The following is a 24206-nucleotide window of genomic DNA, read 5'->3' as shown; positions in this document are numbered from 1 at the left end:
TAATGGTTCAGTTTCCAAAGTATCTGTATCAATAGTTTCCATATTTTTTTTCAAATCCAACGGCAAATAGACAACTCTTCCTTTTAAACCTCTCTGTAAATCTGAAGGAGGTAATTTGCCTGTTTTTGGCTCCATACGTACTATGGTCTGGAACGGATGGACACATTGAATGAGTATAGACTCATACGTATTTAAATCAGAAAGTTCTGCAGGAACTTCAACCAATTCTAAATTATTATGTACAGCTCTAGCTGGCATTTTATTTTCTTCCAACTTGTTGTAACAGTATTTACAAATACGTTGATCTTCACCCAAATCAAAACAATTTTCAAGAAATATATATGTTGCAAAATCCTTCCACTTATAATTATCTTCTTCTTCACTTTTTTTGTAGAGATCAACATTCCTTGTTTGGATTTTGTAATGGCTTCTCCGGCAACACATACAAGTAATATTTGGTCTTTCATTAGAGATGATAGCAAATTTTGTAATTTGATCTTCAAATTTCTTATTTACGGAGGGTTCTACATTCTCTTCCACATTTTCCTCAATAACTGTGTCATTCCCTGCACTTTCTTGTTCTGGACCAAAGTAACAAAACTGAATCTCATCAGTAACCTTCTCTACTTCTGATACAGATCCATGAAACAGAGCCTTATTCAACTCCTTTAACTTTAGTGCTGGACTTTTAGCAAAATACAATCTTCTCACAAATTTCCTAATTTCAGTATGATGAACTGCCAGCATCCTAAAATGGTGAAAAACACTTTGACAAACTTTCCTAGATAAACAAGCCAGAGAGTGTCCTTGCAAACCAGTATTCTCTCTCACTCTGCATGGATCTAGTCCTTGAAGCACCTTAATCTTCTGTTTAACACTCTTTTTACTATATTCTCTTAAAAACTCACGTAATTTATCAATAGATTCCTGTCGCAAAGTACAAATACTACTACAATTCCAAGTATACACTGGGGCTTTAGGACGTCTCCCCATAACCTCATCTGCAATCACTTCTTCCTCATTTCTTGGAACCTTTTTCTCCTTTTCCATTACACAACCATCCTTAACTTCATATGCTCGACCACTGGTGTCAACTGCATGCAGCAAACTATTACTTTGAAGATAACTCTCTTCATTAAAAAATGGTTCAGTACTTGAACTATGCATCCATTCTCCTAAAAACACTTTACAAAAGTTATTTCATTTTACTACTCTTTTCTTTTTGCTTTGTGACTGCATTACATTAACTATTTTTTCTAATGTACGCATCCTGTTCAAAATTAAAATGAATAGTTTTCGTTTTAAATCTAAAGCCTTAGCTACAATGGCTTCTATATCTTTTTTTCTCTTTAAAAATGTAGCTCTTTTCTTATATTTTTTCACATCCTTTAGCAAATTGGACATCACTCTTCTCTGAAACATTTTCCTACGGATCTCTTTAAATGCTGATTTTCTTTTCAAGTTAATTTTTATAGCTTCTGCTTGTACATTAGCATTTAGTAAATTCTCACTATTCTCCTGTTGTTTTCTACTTGAAACAGTTTTTCCAATGGGGGCATTTTTAAAATTTGTCCTTTTTTTGAATATTTTTTTAAAGAATTCCTTTGTCTGCTTACCAGAAGACTTTTTCTTTTCCCCAACATGAGCATCTTCAACTAACTTGGGTCCTCCAGTTGTCTTCAAATAAACAATGTTTTTCTGTTGTTTTCTCTGTCTTGATTTTATAGGCATCTTATATTTCCTTCACTGCTCTGGAGCAATACCTGAAAGAAACTAAAAAAAAATACCTTTTTGTAATTTAAATATATTACTATATTTGTTATGATCTTTTCTTTTCTTATTACACTATCTACCCCTTTCCTACAAGAGAAAAACACAAGAAAACCAACACGAATTTAATCTCTAAGATCAATTCCTGTGTGCACAAAGACTCTTTGTGTAATTCTAGGCAGATCACGATATTTCATTTGCAATTCAAAAGCACACTTTTTTTTTTTTGCAATTGTTAATTACTCTAACAGTCTGACACATTTTCTTTATAGTTTACAGAGGCAGAAAAGAGCACATGTGCAATCTGTCTTTTTAGAGCATGTACATGTGTAACCTGGCTGACTGACTGCACTCCTGCAAAGATAATGATCCTTGGTGATGTTGAATGCATTTGTGTTTGTCAGGGGGTCCAAGAAGGCCATAAAAGACTCATGCTGTGATGTTATGCAGAAAATTAAATTTGCTTGCCAATTTCAAAGCACACTTACTACTGTTTTCTGTGTTTTTAGGCATAAAATGAAATTTGCTTGCCAATTTCTAAGCACACTTACTACTGTTTTTTTCCTGCAAGCGTTAATTACTCTAACAGTCGCATACATTTTCATTACAGTTTTCAGACACAGAAAACAGAACATGTGCAAACAGCTTTTTCAGACCATGAACATGTGTGACCTTGGTGACTGACTACACTCCAGCAAAAGAAATCAGCCTTAGTGATGTTGAATGTATTAGCGTTACTCAGTGCTACCTGAAACACCAGTCACTTGTGAATACTCAGCATGATTCTACAGGATAAACTGCTGGGTGTGTGCTAACAGTCTGCTTATGCAGACTGTGTATTTGCAGTTGCAAGAGACATATGCATGGTTACTTCCCAAAAGAACCAGAGAGACACGAAATACATCTCTGACAGCAATTCCTCTGTGCTCACAGACTCATGCTGTGAATATACGCAGAAAATGAAATTTGCTTGCCAATTTCAAACCACACTTACTACTGTTTTCTGTGATTTTAGGCAGAAAATGAAATTTGCTTGCCAATTTCAAAGCACACTTACTACTGTTTTTTCCTCCAAGTGTTAAGTACTCTAACAGTCACATACATTTTCATTACAGTTTTCAGACACAGAAAACAGCACATGTGCAAACAGCTTTTTCAGACCATGAACATGTGTGACCTTGGTGACTGACTACACTCCAGCAAAAGAAATCAGCCTTAGTGATGTTGAATGGATTAGCGTTACTCACTGCTACCTGAAACACCACTCACTTATGAATACTCAGCATGATTCTACAGGATAAACTGCTGGGTGTGTGCTAACAGTCTGCTTATGCAGACTGTGTATTTTCTGTTGCAAGAGACATATGCATGGTTACTTCCCAAAAGAACCAGAGAGACACGAAATACATCTCTGACAGCAATTCCTCTGTGCTCACAGACTCATGCTGTGATTTTACGCAGAAAATGAAATTTGCTTCCCAATTTCAAAGCACACTTACTACTGTTTTCTGTGATTTTATGCAGAAAATGAAATTTGCTTGCCAATTTCTAAGCACACTTACTACTGTTTTTTCCTCCAAGTGTTAAGTACTCTAACAGTCGCATACATTTTCATTACAGTTTTCAGACACAGAAAACAGCACATGTGCAAACAGCTTTTTGAGACCATGAACATGTGTGACCTTGGTGACTGACTACGCTCCAGCAAACGAAATCAGCCTTAGTGATGTTGAATGTATTAGCGTTACTCACTGCTACCTGAAACACCACTCACTTGTGAATACTCAGCATGATTCTACAGGATAAACTGCTGGGTGTGTGCTAACAGTCTGCTTATGCAGACTGTGCATTTTCAGTTGCAAGGGACATATGCATGGATACTTCCAAAAAGAACCAGAGAGACACGAAATACATCTCTGACAGCAATTCCTCTGTGCTCACAGACTCATGCTGTGATTTTACACAGAAAATGAAATTTGCTTGCCAATTTCAAGCCACACTTACTACTGTTTTCTGTGATTTTAGGCAGAAAATGAAATTTGCTTGCCAATTTCAAAGCACACTTACTACTGTTTTTTCCTCCAAGTGTTAAGTACTCTAACAGTCGCATACATTTTCATTACAGTTTTCAGACACAGAAAACAGCACATGTGCAAACATCTTTTTGAGACCATGAACATGTGTGACCTTGGTGACTGACTACACTCCAGCAAAAGAAATCAGCCTTAGTGATGTTGAATGTATTAGCGTTACTCACTGCTACCTGAAACACCAGTCACTTGCGAATACTCAGCATGATTCTACAGGATAAACTGCTGGGTGTGTGCTAACAGTCTGCTTATGCAGTCTGTGTATTTTCAGTTGCAAGAGAAATATGCATGTTTACTTCCCAAAAGAACCAGAGAGACACGAAATACATCTCTGACAGCAATTCCTCTGTGCTCACAGACTCATGCTGTGATTTTACGCAGAAAATGAAATTTGCTTGCCAATTTCTAAGCACACTTACTACTGTTTTTTCCTGCAAGCATTAATTACTCTAACATTCGCATACATTTTCATTACAGTTTTCAGATACAGAAAACAGCACATGTGCAAACAGCTTTTTGAGACCATGAACATCTGTGACCTTGGTGACTGACTACACCCCAGCAAAACAAATCAGCCTTAGTGATGTTGAATGTATTAGCGTTACTCACTGCTACCTGAAACACCACTCACTTGTGAATACTCAGCATAATTCTACAGGATAAACTGCTGGGTGTGTGCTAACAGTCTGCTTATGCAGAATGTGTATGTTCAGTTGCAAGAGACATATGCATGGATACTTCCCAAAAGAACCAGAGAGACACGAAATACATCTCTGACAGAAATTCCTCTGTGCTCACAAACTCATGCTGTGATTTTATGCAGAAAATGAAATTTGCTTGCCAATTTCTAAGCACACTTACTACTGTTTTTTCCTCCAAGTGTTAAGTACTCTAACAGTCGCATACATTTTCGTTACAGTTTTCAGACACAGAAAACAGCACATGTGCAAACAGCTTTTTTATACCTTGAACATGTGTGACCTTGGTGACTGACTACACTCCAGCAAAAGAAATCAGCCTTAGTGATGTTGAATGTATTAGCGTTACTCACTGCTACCTGAAACACCAGTCACTTGTGAATACTCAGCATGATTCTACAGGATAAACTGCTGGGTGTGTGCTAACAGTCTGCTTACGCAGTCTGTGTATTTTCAGTTGCAAGAGACATATGCATGTTTACTTCCCAAAAGAACCAGAGAGACACGAAATACATCTCTGACAGCAATTCCTCTGTGCTCACAGACTCATGCTGTGATTTTACGCAGAAAATGAAATTTGCTTGCCAATTTCTAAGCACACTTACTGCTGTTTTTTTCTGCAAGCATTAATTACTCTAACATTCGCATACATTTTCATTACAGTTTTCAGATACAGTAAACAGCACATGTGCAAACAGCTTTTTGAGACCATGAACATGTGTGACCTTGGTGACTGACTACACCCCAGCAAAACAAATCAGCCTTAGTGATGTTGAATGTATTAGCGTTACTCACTGCTACCTGAAACACCACTCACTTGTGAATACTCAGCATAATTCTACAGGATAAACTGCTGGGTGTGTGCTAACAGTCTGCTTATGCAGACTGTGTATTTTCAGTTGCAAGAGACATATGCATGGATACTTCCAAAAAGAACCAGAGAGACACGAAATACATCTCTGACAGCAATTCCTCTGTGCTCACAAACTCATGCTATGATTTTATGCAGAAAATGAAATTTGCGTGCCAATTTCTAAGCACACTTACTACTGTTTTTCCCTCCAAGCGTTAATTACTCTAACATTCGCATACATTTTCATTACAGTTTTCAGATACAGAGAACAGCACATGTGCAAACAGCTTTTTGAGACCATGAACATGTGTGACCTTGGTGACTGACTACACCCCAGCAAAACAAATCAGCCTTAGTGATGTTGAATGTATTAGCGTTACTCACTGCTACCTGAAACACCACTCACTTGTGAATACTAAGCATGATTCTACAGGATAAACTGCTGGGTGTGTGCTAACAGTCTGCTTATGCAGACTGTGTATTTTCAGTTGCAAGAGACATATGCATGGATACTTCCCAAAAGAACCAGAGAGACACGAAATACATCTCTGACAGCAATTCCTCTGTGCTCACAAACTCATGCTGTGATTTTATGCAGAAAATGAAATTTGCTTGCCAATTTCTAAGCACACTTACTACTGTTTTTTCCTCCAAGTGTTAAGTACTCTAACAGTCGCATACATTTTCGTTACAGTTTTCAGACACAGAAAACAGCACATGTCCAAACAGCTTTTTTATACCTTGAACATGTGTGACCTTGGTGACTGACTACACTCCAGCAAAAGAAATCAGCCTTAGTGATGTTGAATGTATTAGCGTTACTCACTGCTACCTGAAACACCAGTCACTTGTGAATACTCAGCATGATTCTACAGGATAAACTGCTGGGTGTGTGCTAACAGTCTGCTTACGAAGTCTGTGTATTTTCAGTTGCAAGAGACATATGCATGTTTACTTCCCAAAAGAACCAGAGAGACACGAAATACATCTCTGACAGCAATTCCTCTGTGCTCACAGACTCATGCTGTGATTTTACGCAGAAAATGAAATTTGCTTGCCAATTTCTAAGCACACTTACTACTGTTTTTTTCTGCAAGCATTAATTACTCTAACATTCGCATACATTTTCATTACAGTTTTCAGATACAGTAAACAGCACATGTGCAAACAGCTTTTTGAGACCATGAACATGTGTGACCTTGGTGACTGACTACACCCCAGCAAAACAAATCAGCCTTAGTGATGTTGAATGTATTAGCGTTACTCACTGCTACCTGAAACACCACTCACTTGTGAATACTCAGCATAATTCTACAGGATAAACTGCTGGGTGTGTGCTAACAGTCTGCTTATGCAGACTGTGTATTTTCAGTTGCAAGAGACATATGCATGGATACTTCCAAAAAGAACCAGAGAGACACGAAATACATCTCTGACAGCAATTCCTCTGTGCTCACAAACTCATGCTATGATTTTATGCAGAAAATGAAATTTGCTTGCCAATTTCTAAGCACACTTACTACTGTTTTTCCCTCCAAGCGTTAATTACTCTAACATTCGCATACATTTTCATTACAGTTTTCAGATACAGAGAACAGCACATGTGCAAACAGCTTTTTGAGACCATGAACATGTGTGACCTTGGTGACTGACTACACCCCAGCAAAACAAATCAGCCTTAGTGATGTTGAATGTATTAGCGTTACTCACTGCTACCTGAAACACCACTCACTTGTGAATACTAAGCATGATTCTACAGGATAAACTGCTGGGTGTGTGCTAACAGTCTGCTTATGCAGACTGTGTATTTTCAGTTGCAAGAGACATATGCATGGATACTTCCCAAAAGAACCAGAGAGACACGAAATACATCTCTGACAGCAATTCCTCTGTGCTCATAGACTCATGCAAAAATCATCACATACATCCCCTCTCAAACTCATAACTCACCTTTAAAATTAGTTAGTTGAGAAAGAAATGTGGCACTCAAACAGCAGACTATCAGAGTCAGAATATCAGAGCTGTACACCTCTCTCCTCTGAGCAGAACCAATTAATGGCAATGTTTCCCTCTCTTTTTTCACACATATACATGTTAATTACAAATCTCAGTGCTTCCCACTTTTTTTCAAATGAAATCATACATTTCTATTGGTTGAAAACTTCAACCCTTTTCCAAATGTTCCCTTCCCCCAACTTGACTTTTGCCTGCTACCATAGCCACAGCCCATGGAACACTGCTGTGAGGAGAGAGGTCAGAAGTTGACCACACAATGTTTCAAATCGAAAGACCAAGAGTGCTTCACCTGTCCAACCTAACAGCAAATCCAAACTATTCTTCTGTGGGAACACAATTTTCTGAACCAATACAAAACATGCTTCTAAAAATGTACACATACAGCCTAGTTTTTAGTGTAGAATGGTGTGAAACAGCCAATGAGTTCTTTTTATTTAAAAAAAATATGTATGCCTCCATTTTCAAACTGTCTTTCATTTCATTTTGCCATTCTACTGAAAGACACCTTCAGAGTGCATCCAGATCTCCTTGAAAGATGTTCACAGTGTGGATTGTAGGTCACAGCTATGTCTTCTGGAGTGAAAAATTTGCAGAAAAAAGAGGTATGGTGAGAGACCTTGCTTTGCCAAATGTAGACATTAAATGGATTGGTCAGAGAGGGTTAAAGTGGCACCAATTAATGCCTTTGGTGAAAACCTTTCTACATCTCCCACAGCCTAACCTTATTATTGTGCACTGTGGTGGAAATGACCTAGGCACTTTAACTGGTGTTGGTCTGGAAATGCTTATTAAGGACACCTTTGTGCAATTGATGTCGCTTTTTCCTCATTCTGCCTTTGTATATTCTAACATATGCCAAAGGCAAAAGTGGAACTGGTCCAACCAATTTTGTCCGCAGATTGACAAAGCAAGAAAGCACGTCAACAAATCTGTTTCTGCTTTCCTCAGAGACTATGGTATGGGTTCTATATACCACAACAACTTGCGTTACAACATGCAAGACATTTATAGAGGAGACGGTGTACATTTCAATGATGAAGGGAACAGAGTCTTCCTCTTAAACTTTAGACTCTGCATCGGTACTTACTTGTAGGTACCAAAAAACACTCAATGAACACAACGGCTCTTTTTAGAGCCCCCTAATATCTTAACACTTAAATTTGTTTTTTTCTTCTTTTTTTTTTATTTTCTACTGTACGCGTACGGTAAGCTTACCGTACGCGCACCCCGCGATTTTTTTTAAAAACATTTAAATCTATTTTTCATACTTTTATGGCCTTCTTGGACCCCCTGACAAACGCTAGGGGGTCTGCAACTCTCTTCGTTGCCCCCTTTCCACGTTCTCCTCCTTTTTTTTATCAGTGTGAGGCACACAAAATGGAGGCCGACACTTCCTGATTTCGACCGATTCGAATGTTTACAGTCACGTAACCACCAATCAGAATTGAGCTCGCGCATGGCAGCGTGCGCGTACGGTAAGCTTACCGTAAGCGCTCGGAGCGCGCCCATAGATATATATATTGATTTAAATGCTTTTTTTTCAGCAAAAACTGAACACATTTACACCAGACCTACAAAAAGCACATCCCTGACCTGAGGACTACCTCTTTGCCAAATTTCAAGTAATTCTGTTCAGCCGTTCGGGCTGTAGCTTGGACTAAAGGTCCTATGGAAAAATGCATGGGGAAAACGCGTTTTGGGATCCCCCCTTTTTCTCAGCCCCCGCTTGAGGAATCCCCCCGAGACTTTCAGGGTAGGAGCGGAGCGGAGCGCCCCACCTATTTTGAAAATTTCGCCAGGATCCGTCAATCGGCGCCAAAGTTATTTCAAATAGAATGTTGCGGATTTCCTATGGAAACACGGTCCTAACTATAACTACCTACTGGCGACCGCCAGTAGGTAATATATATATATATATATATATATATATATATATATATATATTATCTACTGGCGGTCGCCAGTAGATAGTTATAGTTAGGACCCTGTTTCCATAGGAAATCCGCAACATTCTATTTGGAATAACTTTGGCGCCGGTCGATGAATCCTCGCGAAATTTTCAAAATAGGTGGGGCGCTACGCTCCGCTCCTACCCTGAAAGTCTCGGGGGGATTCGTCAAGCGGGGGCTGAGAAAAAAGGGGGGTCCCAAAACGCGTTTTTCCCATGCATTTTTCCATAGGACCTTTAGACACAGCTACAGCCCGAACGGCTGAACAGAGTTACTTGAAATTTGGCAGAGAGGTAGTCCTCAGGTCAAGGAAGTGCCTTTTGTAGGTCTGGTGTAAATCTGTTCAGTAGTTCCTGAGAAGATAGCATTTAAATCAATATATATATGTGGGCGGAGCCTAACCACACATCTCATCCTGAGATCTGATTGGCTGTCAGCACTTCATCCAAGAAGTGTTGGCAGCCATCTTGGGACCAATATACATGATAGCACCTCATTAAAAAGCATTGCAGTTAATAGAAGATTTTAAGACTTTAGTTACATTATAAATCATTTGTTGATGGTACCATACTCATTTTAGGAATTGTGGTATGTTCTAAGGTGATTTCACCATGTGAAAAAGCCTTCTGCTGGGATATCATGATTGAGAGAAAAATATTTTCTCATGCTTTTACCACAGAGGTTTGGAAGGTGATCTATAAGCTAAACTGAGAGCTTATTTTCTGTAAATTCACATTATCTTTCTCAGTCATGTGAGAATGAAGTCTGACATTCTCAGTAAAACATGTACATCCAACAAGGGCAGAGACTGTCAGTTGATTCCTTTGTGTTCTACTGCAGCTTTCCAGAGTGTTCCAAAGAACTACTAGAGCGCTAACCGTCCTACTTATGATAAATGTATGGCACACCTGAAGCCATCTTGCTTGGATTAAAGTGGTAACTCTTAAAACATTTAATTTAAAAAGGAACAAAATGAGGTGGTTCATTTTTCCATAAAAAGTATGATTAGTGCTGCATAAAGAAAAATTAGGGCACATTTTGAGTGACTTCTCAAATCCTGGCATGCAGACTGAAACATGCACTTTCAATACCAGCAGCAGTTTTCCCTGGTGAGCAGTAGCTTTACTACAGTGATCTAATGAGCAAAAAGAGTGCTAACATTCAGATTTTATGGCAAATGTGTGACACATTTGAATGCCTTCTTGATGGAATCAAAGTAAAAAACTGAAAGTATTTCCTACTGAGGAGTCTGCAGTAAATGAGGAAATTAGGAAACTTCATAACAAATAAGTCTCCCAAGATGGCCACCAGAGACAAAAGAGCCCAAATGTAGCCCAAATATCACCCAGATGTAGCCCAAGTATAGCCCAATGACAGAATGTCCATAAAAACAACTAGAGCACTTACTGTCTTCATTATGACAAAAGTATGGCACACCTGAAGCCATCTTGATTGGAATAAACTGGTAACACTTAAAACATTTAATTTAAAAAGGAACACAATGAGGGGGTTCATTTTGCCATAGAAATTATGATTAATGCTGAAGAAAGAAAATGAGGGCACATTTTGAGTGACTTCTCAAATCCTCTTCTATTTCATTAAAAAATTCCGACATGCAGACTGAAACATGCACTTTTAATACCAGGAGCAGACTTCCATGGTGAGCAGTAGTTTTACTACAGTGATCTAATGAGCAACTAGAGTGCTAACATTCAGAATTCATGGCAAATGTGTGACATATCTGAATACCTTCATGATGGAATCAAAGTAAAAAACTGAAAGCATTTCCGACTGAGGAGACTGCAGTACATGAGGAAATTAGGAAACTTCATAACAAATAAATCTCCCAAGATGGCCACCGGAGACAAAAGAGCCCAAATGTAGCCCAAAATCACCCAGATATAGCCCAAATATAGCCCAATGACAGAAGTGTGCAAAACACTTATTATTTTGTGTTTTTGCAGTGTTATATAGTGCAGACTTGTCAGGTATTGGAGTGCTTTACATGAGCATTGGTTACATCACACAAGAACAAATTCATTTTGGTTGTAGACATGGGGAGACTAAGTGATTTGACCAGAATCACAGAATGTCGAGCTGAAGCAGAAACTTCAACCTGGTTCCCCAGTTGCAAAGTCTGCAGTTCTGGAAGTAACACCACATCCTCGCCCCTAAGTGCAACATTTAATCAAGTTGTCAACTAGATCAAAAAACATAAAGATAACAAATAATTTAAAAGTGCTTTGTCGCTATTTGAAAACTCAGAAAATATGTCCTTATTTTAGTCTTTTAGAGCACTAACCATAATTTTGATGCCAATAAGACCCTCTCATATATGTAATTTCTAAAGGAATGCTCTAGGTATTACAGTTTTGATTACATCAAGATGATGTCAGGCGCTCCACACTTTTGTAATAAATATAGAATGTTAGCAATCTAGTTGTTCATTAGGATCCTGTTGAGAGGCAGAGGCCAGGGGCACGGACTCTGAAAATTGAAGGCAGGTAGGAGGGTGCAAAGGCAACAATTTAACCACACTGAGCAGGCAGGAAGGGCCGTGGAAGCACAACAGACTATGGAGGGCAGTGGAAAGGGGGGCAGGGGCAACAAACCAACAATACAGGACTTGCAAGAGAGGCTGTTGGAGGGAAGATCTATTACGGGTCAAGGAAGCTAGGGGCGGTCCCCAGAGCCCCGGGAGCCACCACAGAACTGAGCAGGAGAGTGAGTCAGGGACAAAAGGGGCACCTTAATTTGAGCCGGGGTGCCTAGGAACGCTTGCTCCAAAAATGAAGAAAACAGACATATGAGACATGGAATTGGAGGCAGAATACAATGGCAGTTTAATGAGAAGATGCAACTTCAAAGAAACCGCAGAATAGAGACCTAAAGTACAAAATACAGAATCCAGATAATCATACAGCTGTCATGATATTCTCTGTATCTCAATTAATGGACTGACAGAGAGAGAGAGAAAACACATCTATAAATGCATCATGAGAAACAAGTTACACCAAGGAAAATGTTACCTAGGGACACTCACATTTACTCTTAGAGCAAGCATTCCTGCAATTACAATACAACATCTTTTAAATGCAAAAGTAAAGAGAACAATGGTTAAACATAACATGACATTTCATATAGGTAAAATAGAATAAGATACTTCAAGCAAAGCCGAGCAAGACATTTTAAGCAAAGGAAGACAAGAGCTCCCAGTTCTTGGGGAAAACCTGCACAGCCTGTTAACCTACATACAGACGGCGAGGTTGTCCGTCGATATCTGTGGGTGCTCCCTTTTTATATCATTTTGTGGGCTCCTTTGCACGCTACATCTACCTACGTATGCTACCCAAAAGCTTCGTCTGCAGATTTTACCAGACATTTCGTCATTTACCCACTTAATGCTGACAATGGACTGGGTGAAAAGGTCAGTCTCTCAGGCCAATCGCTTATCGTAAGTTCCATAGAGCAAGCAGAAAATAATGGGTATTGTACAGGAATTCAATATATTCATGTATAAAATCTCCTCAGTTCTCCTAACTTGACGCTCTGCGGTTGCCACTTCCTTAAAAGCGGGAAACCTGCCCAGGAAGCAAGTACCAGTCCAGGATGCAGCCTACTGTATGTCGACAGCTTCAGGGGGATGTTGAACTTTGATACCAAGCACGGAGCACTCGGGTAGGGTGGGGGCTACTAGTTTGGAGCAGAAGGCCTCGCAGACCTGCCTTCAGACTGCTATACACTAAAATTGCAGAGCTATGGTCAATTTAACAAAGAGGCCTACATATTGAACAGAAGGGCCTACACAGGGGTTTTATGCTGGCTGAGTGGTAAGGATGTCTCAGGATAATTGTATAGCAACACAGGACCCGCTGGTCAATTTAATACGGCCTACAAATGCGGCTGGCAGGGCAAGGACAAGGGTCTCATACTTCAGGTGTGGACAGAACGGGCCAGGGGCCCCCTGTGATACAAAATCTACCCTCCTTCAAGGCTGTGGCAATGTAATAGACCATTGTGGGCAGAAGGAAGAGGCAATGGTAGTACAACCATACATGCCAACAGACCCGATTCAGCCAGGAAACGTCCAATGTTTTTAAGCTCAAATGGGCTTTATTTGATCTGTCTCCTGTCTACAATATCCTCTTTTTCAATGTAACTCAAAGGGGAAAATCAATACCCCAGTTTTTTTTCAAAATCTCCCTCTTACCAAGTTCAAAATGTTCGCAAGTATGGTACATTGGATCATGGAAGGAAATGGGATAGGGACATGGACTTGGATAACAGAGGACAGGAGAGACATGGAGAGGTGCACCAAACTGATCCTGCAGGGCAGGCATCAGGGTTTGCAGCAGCACAATACACCACACAGGGCATGCAGGACGGGAGTGCAGCACAACAATCCATAGAAAGCAAGAGGGAGGGGACAGGACCATGCACATGGACAACAGAGAACAGAGGGGCAAGAGGCAATGGTAGCTAGCTGACCATAATGGACAGACAGGAGAGAAGGCTGCAGCATAACAGACCATAAAGGGCAGGAGGGACGGATCAGGGGCATTACAATGGAACAGACAAGCCAGGAGGGAGGGAGTAGGGGTCTGCACATGTAAACAGAGGGCTGGGGGCAAGGGGGCAGGGCAGGAGCAGCAAGATGGCCATGGAGGTCAGGCAGGATGGGCACTAGAAGCAAGACACAACATGAAGAGCAACAGTGAGACTGTGATGGCATACACACAGACCATGGAGGGAAGGTGGGAGGGGGTCAGGGGCAGCTAACTGACCACACAGGGAAGGTGGGAGGGGCCATGGCAGCACAGAAGACCATGCATGGCAAGTGGGAGGGTTAGTGGCAGCACAATGGCTATGATGGGCAAGAAGGAGGGTGCAGGGGCATGCACAAAGGACGATGGAGGGTAGAAGGGAGGGTCAGGACCTGTGCACAGACAAGAAAGTTCAGGGGAAGGGGCCTCACAACAGACCACACGGGGCAGGCAGGAGGAGCAGTTGCAGCACAACAGACCAGGGAGGGCAGAAGGGTGTGGCAGTACAATGGACCATGTAGGACAGGAGGAAGAGGATAGAGGCATGGCATGTGGACAGGCAGGGTGGAGGTGGCAGGGACAGGTTACAGTCATCTGACAATGCTAGGCAGGTGGGAGGGGAGTGGCAGCTCAACAGAACACTCAGAGTAGATAGGAGTGGCAGGTCCATGGGACATGGTGGGCAAAAAGGATGGAGCAGGGGCATGCACAAAGACATCGGAGGGCAGGGGGAAGGAGAATAGGGGCAGCAAGCTAAGCACAGAGTTTAAGCAGGAGGTCAATGTTGGGGCATAGAATTGGGCAATGGAGGGCAGGAGGAGTGGACTGGTACATCATACTAAATTGAGGGCAGTGGCAGCACATCAGACCATGCATGGCAGGAGGGAGGAGGCTAGTCCATGGATTCACACAACAGAGGATAGGGAGGAGGGGGATGGGGCAGCAAGCTAACTGTTCAGAGAAGGCGGGTATTAGAAACTTTATTGTTTTTAAAACATTTTGTCTGTGCAAACTACTTAAAATATGAACAAGTATGCAGCATAATCTCACTTTTATTCAGGAAGAAGAAGACGTTAGTGACTGTGACTCCGGGCTCACTTGGCAAAAACACCCCCTGACCCTCCACCCCCTATCGCAAAATGTAATGCCCGTGAAAAGGGTAGGTGAACACAGTGTTATATAGAACATAGTCCTGAGAGCACGATTGAAAATGAAAACTAGATATAGTGTATGGTATAAACTATGCACCAAAAAGTGTGATATAAGATGAACCAGGCGTGAAATATAATATGCAATACATTGTGCGCAATGACAGATTCATTGGAGAGCGCGAGATAGCACAGGCACTAGCGTGTGCTATGCGATATGCGCCTTGGAGTGTAATATGCACAGGGCAGTGTTGTGTAACCTAACTAGTCTCTAAAGTTGTAATATAAAATATGTGCTGGGGAGTGTAACGTTGCATATGCACTGTGACAAAGATATGGATCCCAGATTGTAATATGTATGGCATAGCACTGTGCGTTATAACATAGGCATCGAGGAAGGCACGTTAGATGGGGCAATATAACCCGTGCGAAGACAAGTGTGGCATGACATTTTCACGGGGTGGTGTTACAGTGCACATGGGCTAGAGAGTGTCATAGCATATGCACTAGCTAGTGGAATACAATACAGAGGTGTGTGGCACTCGGCAGGCAATGGTGGGTGTAACACAGCATTGGGCTCTGTCAGGAGCGCGCTGTGACTCGCAAGTGATGTTCGTCCCCTTTCCAGAGAGTAAAATAAAAAGTATTACACATCCGGCAGTGGATGTGTGTTTTATTAACTGTGAGGGGGGTTTCTTGCATAGTTTTGGTCGAATTTTTGTCGAATCCCCTTTGAATGGCTTGGTGTGCATGTGTATTAAATGTGCCCGTCAATAGCTACCCATGTTTGTATAAATAAACGACAAGGGTGTCTACCGGGATTAGGCACGGTAGAGCATCAGACATGTCAGAGCTTCACTAGTGGTGTAAATACATTCCACGTGGATTAATTGCATGCATAGTCGCCTTTTAATGAATATCACGCAAATCGTCATGGTGATAGGTACGTACGGTTTGTCCAGCATGTCCTAGGTGTGTCTATAAATATATATTTTTTAAAAATAATAAAAAACAGTGGCCGGCCCTGGGGATTGGGGTCAAAAAAATATAATTAGGAGACAGGCCCTGGGGGATGGGGTCATCAGGGCCAATAAATTAGAATAAGAAGGGGAACCACACAGCCCCCCTTCTTAAAAAAATAAAATAAATAAAAGACTGGCATCGTGCCGGAGGCCATGCCCCCTCCATGCAGCACTCTGCAAACGCGCCCCCAACAGGCATCTCCAGTATGCGCCAGGGAGCTGCGCTGCAGACAGGTGTTCTGAGGCCAAGCCCCTTTTTACACCTCTCTGCAACGCAGCTCTGTGGCGCTTACTGGAGGTACCTAGTGGTCTAGTGTGACCCTAGGGACCCTTAGGATTCAAGGGGACTTAATCTCTCAACTTAGAACAGCCACAGGGCGCGTTTACACAGTGGTGAAGGGAGGGGACGGGGCCTGAGGTGACGTGTGCAAACACGCACCATGGCACGTTTTAAATTGGGGATATAATTTCCCTTCAATACTGAGGGCCCCTGGGGGCTAACTAGCCCACCAAGTGCTTCCAGTAAGCGCCACTGAGCTGCATTGCAGAGAGGTGGTCCAGGCCGTGCCACTTTTTACACCTCTCTGCAACGCAGCTCTGTGGCACTTACTGGAGGTACCTAGTGGGCTAGTTGGACCCTAGGGACCCTCAGGACTCAAATGAACTTAATCTCCCAACTAAAAACGGACACAGGGCGTGTTTACACAATGGTGAAAGGAGGGGACGGGGCCTGAGTTAACGTGTGCAAAAACGCCCTGTGGCCTGTTTTAAGAGGTAGTTTTAATCCCCATGCCCTATTATATACTAGGGGCTTATAGAGGAGGTAAGGCTAATCACAGGGGGACCCCAACGCATAATGTTCCCTAGTGTATGTAGGTGTTTTCACTGTATTCTAAGTGTCTTTTAACATAGCACTGGCTCTAGGACTGGTTAGTCAGACTCAGTTACCACCAGTATCCGTCTGAAAAAGTTGAGGGTACAGGATGATTTTGCAACAAGGCTTCTTTCTGCTCTTCTTTTTGTTCTTTCTGCACGTTATCCTTCTTCCTGCACTTATCTTCGTATTTGAGGACTTCTGTTGCTTCTTTCTGCACTTCTTTTGTTTCTTTCTGTGCATTTTATCTTCTTTCTTCACATGTCCTATCTCTGTAGGCATAGTTAGAAATTAGCATTTAAAAAACCTTTGAAATTAACAGAAAAAACCATAGGTTTCAGGCACGTTATAGTTAGGAATTAGCATTTAAAAAAACTCAGAAATTCACTGAAAAAACCATAGGTTTCAGGGGTGTTATAGTTAGCTGGACTTTTCACTTGTACAAAACCATTGAAATTCCCCCGTTATAGTTAGTTCAGCTAACTATAACTCGCGCGCCCGCAATGCACTGCTGATGACGTCACATATTACATCACTCATGACATGGTCAGTGACATCACTCATGACATCACTGATGACATCTCAAATGACATCACTGATGACATCACTGATGACATCATCCTTGTGATAGAGTGGCAGACCTCCTCTCACCCTAATATAACCTTTGATACACACATTCAAAAATAGAGACTAAAATTTTCAAAACAATGGACATACCAATACCAGTTACAACAACCTCTTCAGTAATTCTAAGATCCACATACACATCCACTCATTCACCAACAGTCCAATACAGTCACTCATACATGTACTCACTCATCATATGTACTCATACACCTATACATCCTGTTACACAATGCCACTCATCCATAGTTACTCACACACATAGTCACTCATGCTAATAAAGAATCAAACATACATTTACTTGCATATACAGTTATACACACACCACCACACTTACTTCTACGGAAACTTACACATACTTAGTCTTTTAAACAATCACTTATAGAAACACATACTTATTCATACAGGAACTCTTTCAATCTCTCACTCTCACATATACTCACATATATACACCAATAGTCACATATACTAGTTTAAAACATATGTAGTTACTCATAAAGACACTATTGAGACAGTCATTCACTCACTAACACACCCATACACACACTCATCCACCCATACAGTCCTGCACACATACTGTGTTCAACACATACAAACAGTGAGTCACTCATTCATGCACCTATGCACTACATAATACCCCCACCGAACCATGCAGACACTCAGACTGATACTCAAAAAACCAACTAATAACCTATATAGACACCCATGTAGCTACTCACCAACCCATGCAGCCACTTATACACAAAGTGAGAGACTGATACAGATATTTACATATTTAAACATTACTCACTAAGCCATGTATTCACTATGATACACTTAATCAGTCAGTTACACAATCAATTTTTCAAAAAAAATCATCCATTTAGACACTTATATACCCATTTATTCTTCCATCGACCTTGAGATATACATATATAAAACATATTTAATTTTCAGAATAACACACATTCACTGGATGATGTCATCAGTGATGTCATCAGTGATGTCATTTGAGATGTCATCAGTGATGTCATGAGTGATGTCACTGACCATGTCATGAGTGATGTAATATGTGACGTCATCAGCAGTGCATTGCGGGCGCGCGAGTTATAGTTAGCTGAACTAACTATAACGGGGGAATTTCAATGGTTTTGTACAAGTGAAAAGTCCAGCTAACTATAACACCCCTGAAACCTATGGTTTTTTCAGTGAATTTCTGAGGTTTTTTAAATGCTGATTCCTAACTATAACGTGCCTGAAACCTATGGTTTTTTCTGTTAATATATATATATATATATAGATATATATATATATATATATATATATATATATATATATATATATATATATATATATATATTATGACTGTTAACTGTGAACAATAAAGAAAATCGCACAATTGAAGAGGAGTTTGTGCTCTTTTGTTTTCTCCGCGAGGAAGTGAACGAGTGCACTGATATATCTATAGCAAATTGGTCATAGCGACGCGCATTATCTGCTGGTGCAAGCGTTGAGATATGACCAGTATCCCAGAGTATTTACAAACAAAAAGAAGGACGCTGCACTCCCGGAAGCTCATATTATCATGTACTTTAATGAGCAAACAGCATTGCACAAATTCCACCAATGTGTTTCAGCCATTGTAGCCTTGTTCATGGTAGTCTGTTTTCAATTACAAGTGCGTGCTGCTGTATTTTATACTCTCAGGGGCATTCTGGGACTCATGGTTATTATATTATATTGTTATTTCACCTTGTTGCAATTACTAATATGAAAACAAGTATTTCACTTTATTTCCTTTTCTTTTTCCTTTCTTGAGGCAACAGAACTGTTGCATTTATAATTCTTACATAAAGAGAGTGCACACATAAATCCAACTCGCCAACTGCTAACATTTTGAATAGTTCAATGTGTATGCACCTCTTTCACATTTAGTTATTTCCACATCCATCATTCCGTTTGTTGTAGCCTTGATTGGAAAATTAGTAATTGCATGTGCTTTCAAAATTATGGCGTTTCAAAACAATCCCAGTCACTTACTTTTACCACTTCGCACTGTCATTGAAGTCCCACAAAGAGTTTCCAGACCCTGCTCGCTGATTTTTCAATCAGTTTCAGGGTCGCATCGGTATGAGAGGCATATTTTCTTTTAAATGGACACGCACTCACTGGAGTGCTTTGACACCCAGTGGAATGTGTGCTCAATGCATTTCATGGGGGTTGAAGGCTGCCCTACTGCCCCTAACATGGCGTTTTTAGTGTCTTGAGATTCTTGTGGTTGTGTCACTTATTTCACAATAAGCACTGTCCCACCCGAACGGAATGCAGCGTTTCCTCTTCGATCTCTTCCCGGCTTAAAAATGAGAAATGCTTTGGCTGCAGAAAAACGTAAAGATAACCTTTCAGAATGTTTGGAATTTCCCCTGGTTTCCTGTGTTCTCTTTAATACGACAAAAAAAAACCTGTGACACGGAGTACAAACAGGTTACTGTTTCTAAACAAGGACATAAGCAGGTCCTGCAAGTAGGCTTTTACAAAATAAAGACATTCAAAGACGCACTGCCGGCAGAGGCTGTTGGAGCAGGAGCGCTGCATTAACAAAACAAAGGTATCTCTGGAAGCACCCTAAGTGACCGGCATTCAGGTGTGAATGTATGCAGATTGCATCCTTTGACTTCTCGGCCTGGAGACAGAGGTCACATTCAAAGCGCTGAACCTCGCGCTGTGGAATGAAAGGAGCACCTCTCCCCACCCCCCATCCCATTCAAAGCCCGATTTGATTTTGCTCTTGAAAGTGCAACAGAAAGGAGCATTCAGAAAATGGACACGCACTCACATCTACATTAGACTGTCCATGTTTAGCAGTTTCACAAGGCACCATAGAAGTCCAAAGCCAATCAGAACGCCAGGGCCGATGGCTGGCATGACGTAGGTGGCGCTGCGTTGTACAAAGAGAAGGGAAATCCCGAGAGAAAGTGTCTCTCTTCAAAGGATTTCCCTTCCTGCTACAACGCTCACCTAACGTCACGCCTTAATCAGTGCAAAGAGAGCATGCACGTGCATGCTCAAACAACCGAAACAAATGAAAAACCGGGCAATTTGTATGATTAACCCGGACACTGTTTAAAAACCTGGACATTTCATTGACTTGGAGAAAAGTGTCGGGACACGGGGACACTTCTCCAAAAACGGGGACCGTCCGGGGAAAACCAGGACGTCTGGTCACCCTAGCAAAGTGGCAAACCGGCCCATGTTGTGCATGACATCGGCGTGACCTGGCTTTTAGCCAAGAGCCACACATTGCTCTCCTATCACTCACAGGACATGGAGCGCTTTCAAGAGCGCCTTGAAACGACCTGCCAGTGGATTCTAGGACCCGCTTGACACGTAGCCATTTACCAAATAAATAAGACCTTATTTTTTTCTCCTCATTTTTATGTAATTGTAAAATTCCTCAAGAATGCGTTTATCATTTTTTCAGTAAACTGCCTGATAGCGGAAACGGCAGTGCAGCATTCAGCAGGACTCTGAAAGGTCTGCATAAACCCGGACACTCGACCAATGCAGAACACCAGATTCTCCATTTAAATAATCACTGGTAAAGCTTCAAGATTTTGGCTTTAAAAGGCCTTTTATCGCTTTGCCAAGACTTTATGATATGCTGATTTGTAGAGCGCACCATCACCCGGATGGGTATCCTAACGCTGAGCAGGTGTGAGCTTAGCCACATCTAGAGGCTAGTAGGACTACACCAAACGCCAGGTTTTCTGATTTTTCCGGAATTCAGGAAGTGTGGAAGATGCTCTTATATGTAGTGGTAGGTCATTGCACACTTTAGGAGTGATGTATTATAGGGCTCGACTGCCAGATTTGTGTTTTTTTGCATGTGTGGGATGTGTGCAAGTAGGAGTCTTGTCATATGGCGATATACTGAAGATTTGTGAAAGCAGATGCGATAGTTGAGGTATGCTGGTCCAGTGTCATGTAGTGCCTTGAAACTGTGGGTGAGGAGCTTGAATTGTGTTCATTTGTGTATGGGAGCTAGTGAAGGTGTGGTGTGATGTTAGTGCGGCGTGAGAGGTTGAGGTGATTCCGGCTGCTGATTACTGAATGGTATGCAGCCTTTTGGTTAGGGTTTTTGTTGTTCCCGGCATAGAGGGTATTCCCATAGTTCAGCTTGCTTGTGAACAGGACATGCATTGGGAGCCATTTGAAATCTTCCTTAGTTTCTTCAGGGTATGGAAGCAGGAGGCGGTGAGAGCTTTGACTTGGGGCAGTTATGTTGAGCTTGTTGTCAATGATGATCTCGAGGTTCTTGGTGTGGGTGTTGGGGGTGGGCGTCGGTCCTAGCTCTGTTGGCCACCAAGTTGAGTCACATGGTGAAGTACTCTTCCCAAATATCACTATTTCGATCTGCTTGGTGTACAGCATTAGACAGTTGGTCTTCAGCCAGTGAGCGATTTCAATGATGCAGTGTAGGAAATTCCCCCTTTTTGCATAGTTGACCCCACTTTTTGCCTAATGTTGATGTGCTTTGACTGAGTGTGCCCTGGGTTCCTGCCAACCAGGTACCCAGGGCCTATGTTCTTTTCCCGGACTGTACTGTTGCAAAACCCAATTGGCAACTCTCTGGCTACATGTAGGTCCCTTGTAAAAGGTACCACTGGTACCAAGGGCATTGTGACCAGGGAAGTCCCCTAAGGGCTGCAGCACTTATTGTGACACCTTTAAAGGCCCTTTACCTTTACACACTGTAGGAGAGTAGGGTCTGCTATCCTATGGTCACCCCAAATTTTTGCTTTTTGCTTCACTGGTTTTTGACATATTGAGGTGCATAACCAATTGGAATTGGATCACCCTGTGAGCCCCTGTACCAGTGTACACTAGGTACCCAGGGCATTGGTATATCTAAGGCCTACCAGGGGCTGAAGCATGTATTGTGCCACCCTTGGCCTGGCCAAGCAATTTGACACAACTGGCTGATCACTCAGCTGGGGTAAGTTGGTGTAACCACCTCTTACTTAGGTGTAGTATACCTATACCTAACCTTAAATGGGACACATGTTAACCTATAAGTCACTCCTATGGCAGGCCTTAACAATCCTGAAGGCAGAGTGCTTGGTTCCATGTGAGATGGTGCTCTGGCATGAGCTGGGCCTGTCTGCAGTGGTCGGAACAACTTCCTTCTACCGTTTCCAGATATCGCCATACCATATACTCTTAAGTGCATTATGAACCTCGCGGTTAAATGCTATCTTTGGTTTGGCTTTATCAAAACATGTCGAGTAAGGTGTCATACGAATTGGAATACTAACCCCTCGCCAATTCTGGCGACGGGGTTAGCATTCCACCCTTCTAGAGGGACACGACATGTACAGTACTTGAAACCCGGGTAAAATCAGACATAGCCTCAGCTCCACAAAGTGGATGCTGCCACCACAGACACAAGTCTGCCCTCCTGCTGCTGGGAGTCCTTCCAGCTTGGGAGACGTGGACAAAGGGTTTCCTGCCAGGGGAGGTGCGTGCACCACCCCAGACAGGATTTTGTGTATTGGTCAGGTAGGGCTTGAATAGAATCAGACATGCCTGAGGCTCACAAGGAGCCTCGGTGCATATGCCAGTTCAAACCGGTCCTGGGGCACACCAGCCCCAGACCTGGGGCGAGCTGGACAAAGGATTGGGGGTGTAACCACCCCCCTTCCTGGTCCCACCCTTAGGGAGGGACCTAGCAGGTAGTCCGGCCCCTAGAATCCGCTTAAAGGTAGGAGCTGTGTCCTAAGACTTCAGACATCCTGGAATCAACTTACTACAAAGAAGAAGACGGGAACTTCGACGCTCTGCTGCACAGAGGACAGAAGGAAATCTCCCCTATGGTCAGGGAGTGACCATCTTGCTAACGAAAGCACCAACCAGCTACTCGACGTCTGCTTTGCAGCCGCCTCCTGCTGGAGCCCGAGCCCAGAGCCCAACAAGACCTGGACCTCCAGACCTCTCACCGCCCTATCCACAGTCTCTGAAAAGAAGTAACCCGTGGAGGCACCGAGACACGTGGAGCCAGCCATCTTGAAAGACCCATGACAAGCTGCAAGCGCGACAACAGAGGCTCCCTCCAAGTTGTGCTTTGGGTCCTGAGAAGCCCAACATCCGAGCAGCATCTGCACCAAAGGTGAGCCCTCCAGCATCTCCACGATCTGCGTGGGGCCCCTCTGCACCATGCATCTCGACGCGCCTGCCCGGTCCCTGGCCCGTTGGCTAGTGGCCATTTTGGCGACGAACCTTGAAAACTACGACGCTGGTCTGATTGCTCCCGACTGGCCCCTGCTGCCCCCCAAAGGAGCAGCCCCTCTGACGTTGCTGGTCAGAACAATCAGCTTTCTTCATTTTCCACGACTCCTGCCTTTGCCAAGGCTTGTTTGCTTCCTTCGAGTCGCCGACACCGCCGACAGCGAGAGCCTGCGTGGGACAGCTCATGAACCGACTCCTGGACGTCGTCGACCTTCAGGGACCACGTGGCTGCGGAGACAAGCTACGCTTCATCACCTGTTTGCACCCGACATCGCCTGGTACCTACCTGGTGCCACGCCGGTCACTGGCTAGTGACTGTGAACAATGTCCCCTCTGCTTTCAGGTCTTCTACAA

The sequence above is a fragment of the Triturus cristatus genome, chromosome 12, assembly GCF_964204655.1.
Source record: "Triturus cristatus chromosome 12, aTriCri1.1, whole genome shotgun sequence".
Lineage (NCBI taxonomy): Eukaryota > Metazoa > Chordata > Amphibia > Caudata > Salamandridae > Triturus > Triturus cristatus.
The sequence above is the reverse complement of the archived record's forward strand: the minus strand, read 5'-3'. Positions refer to the sequence as shown.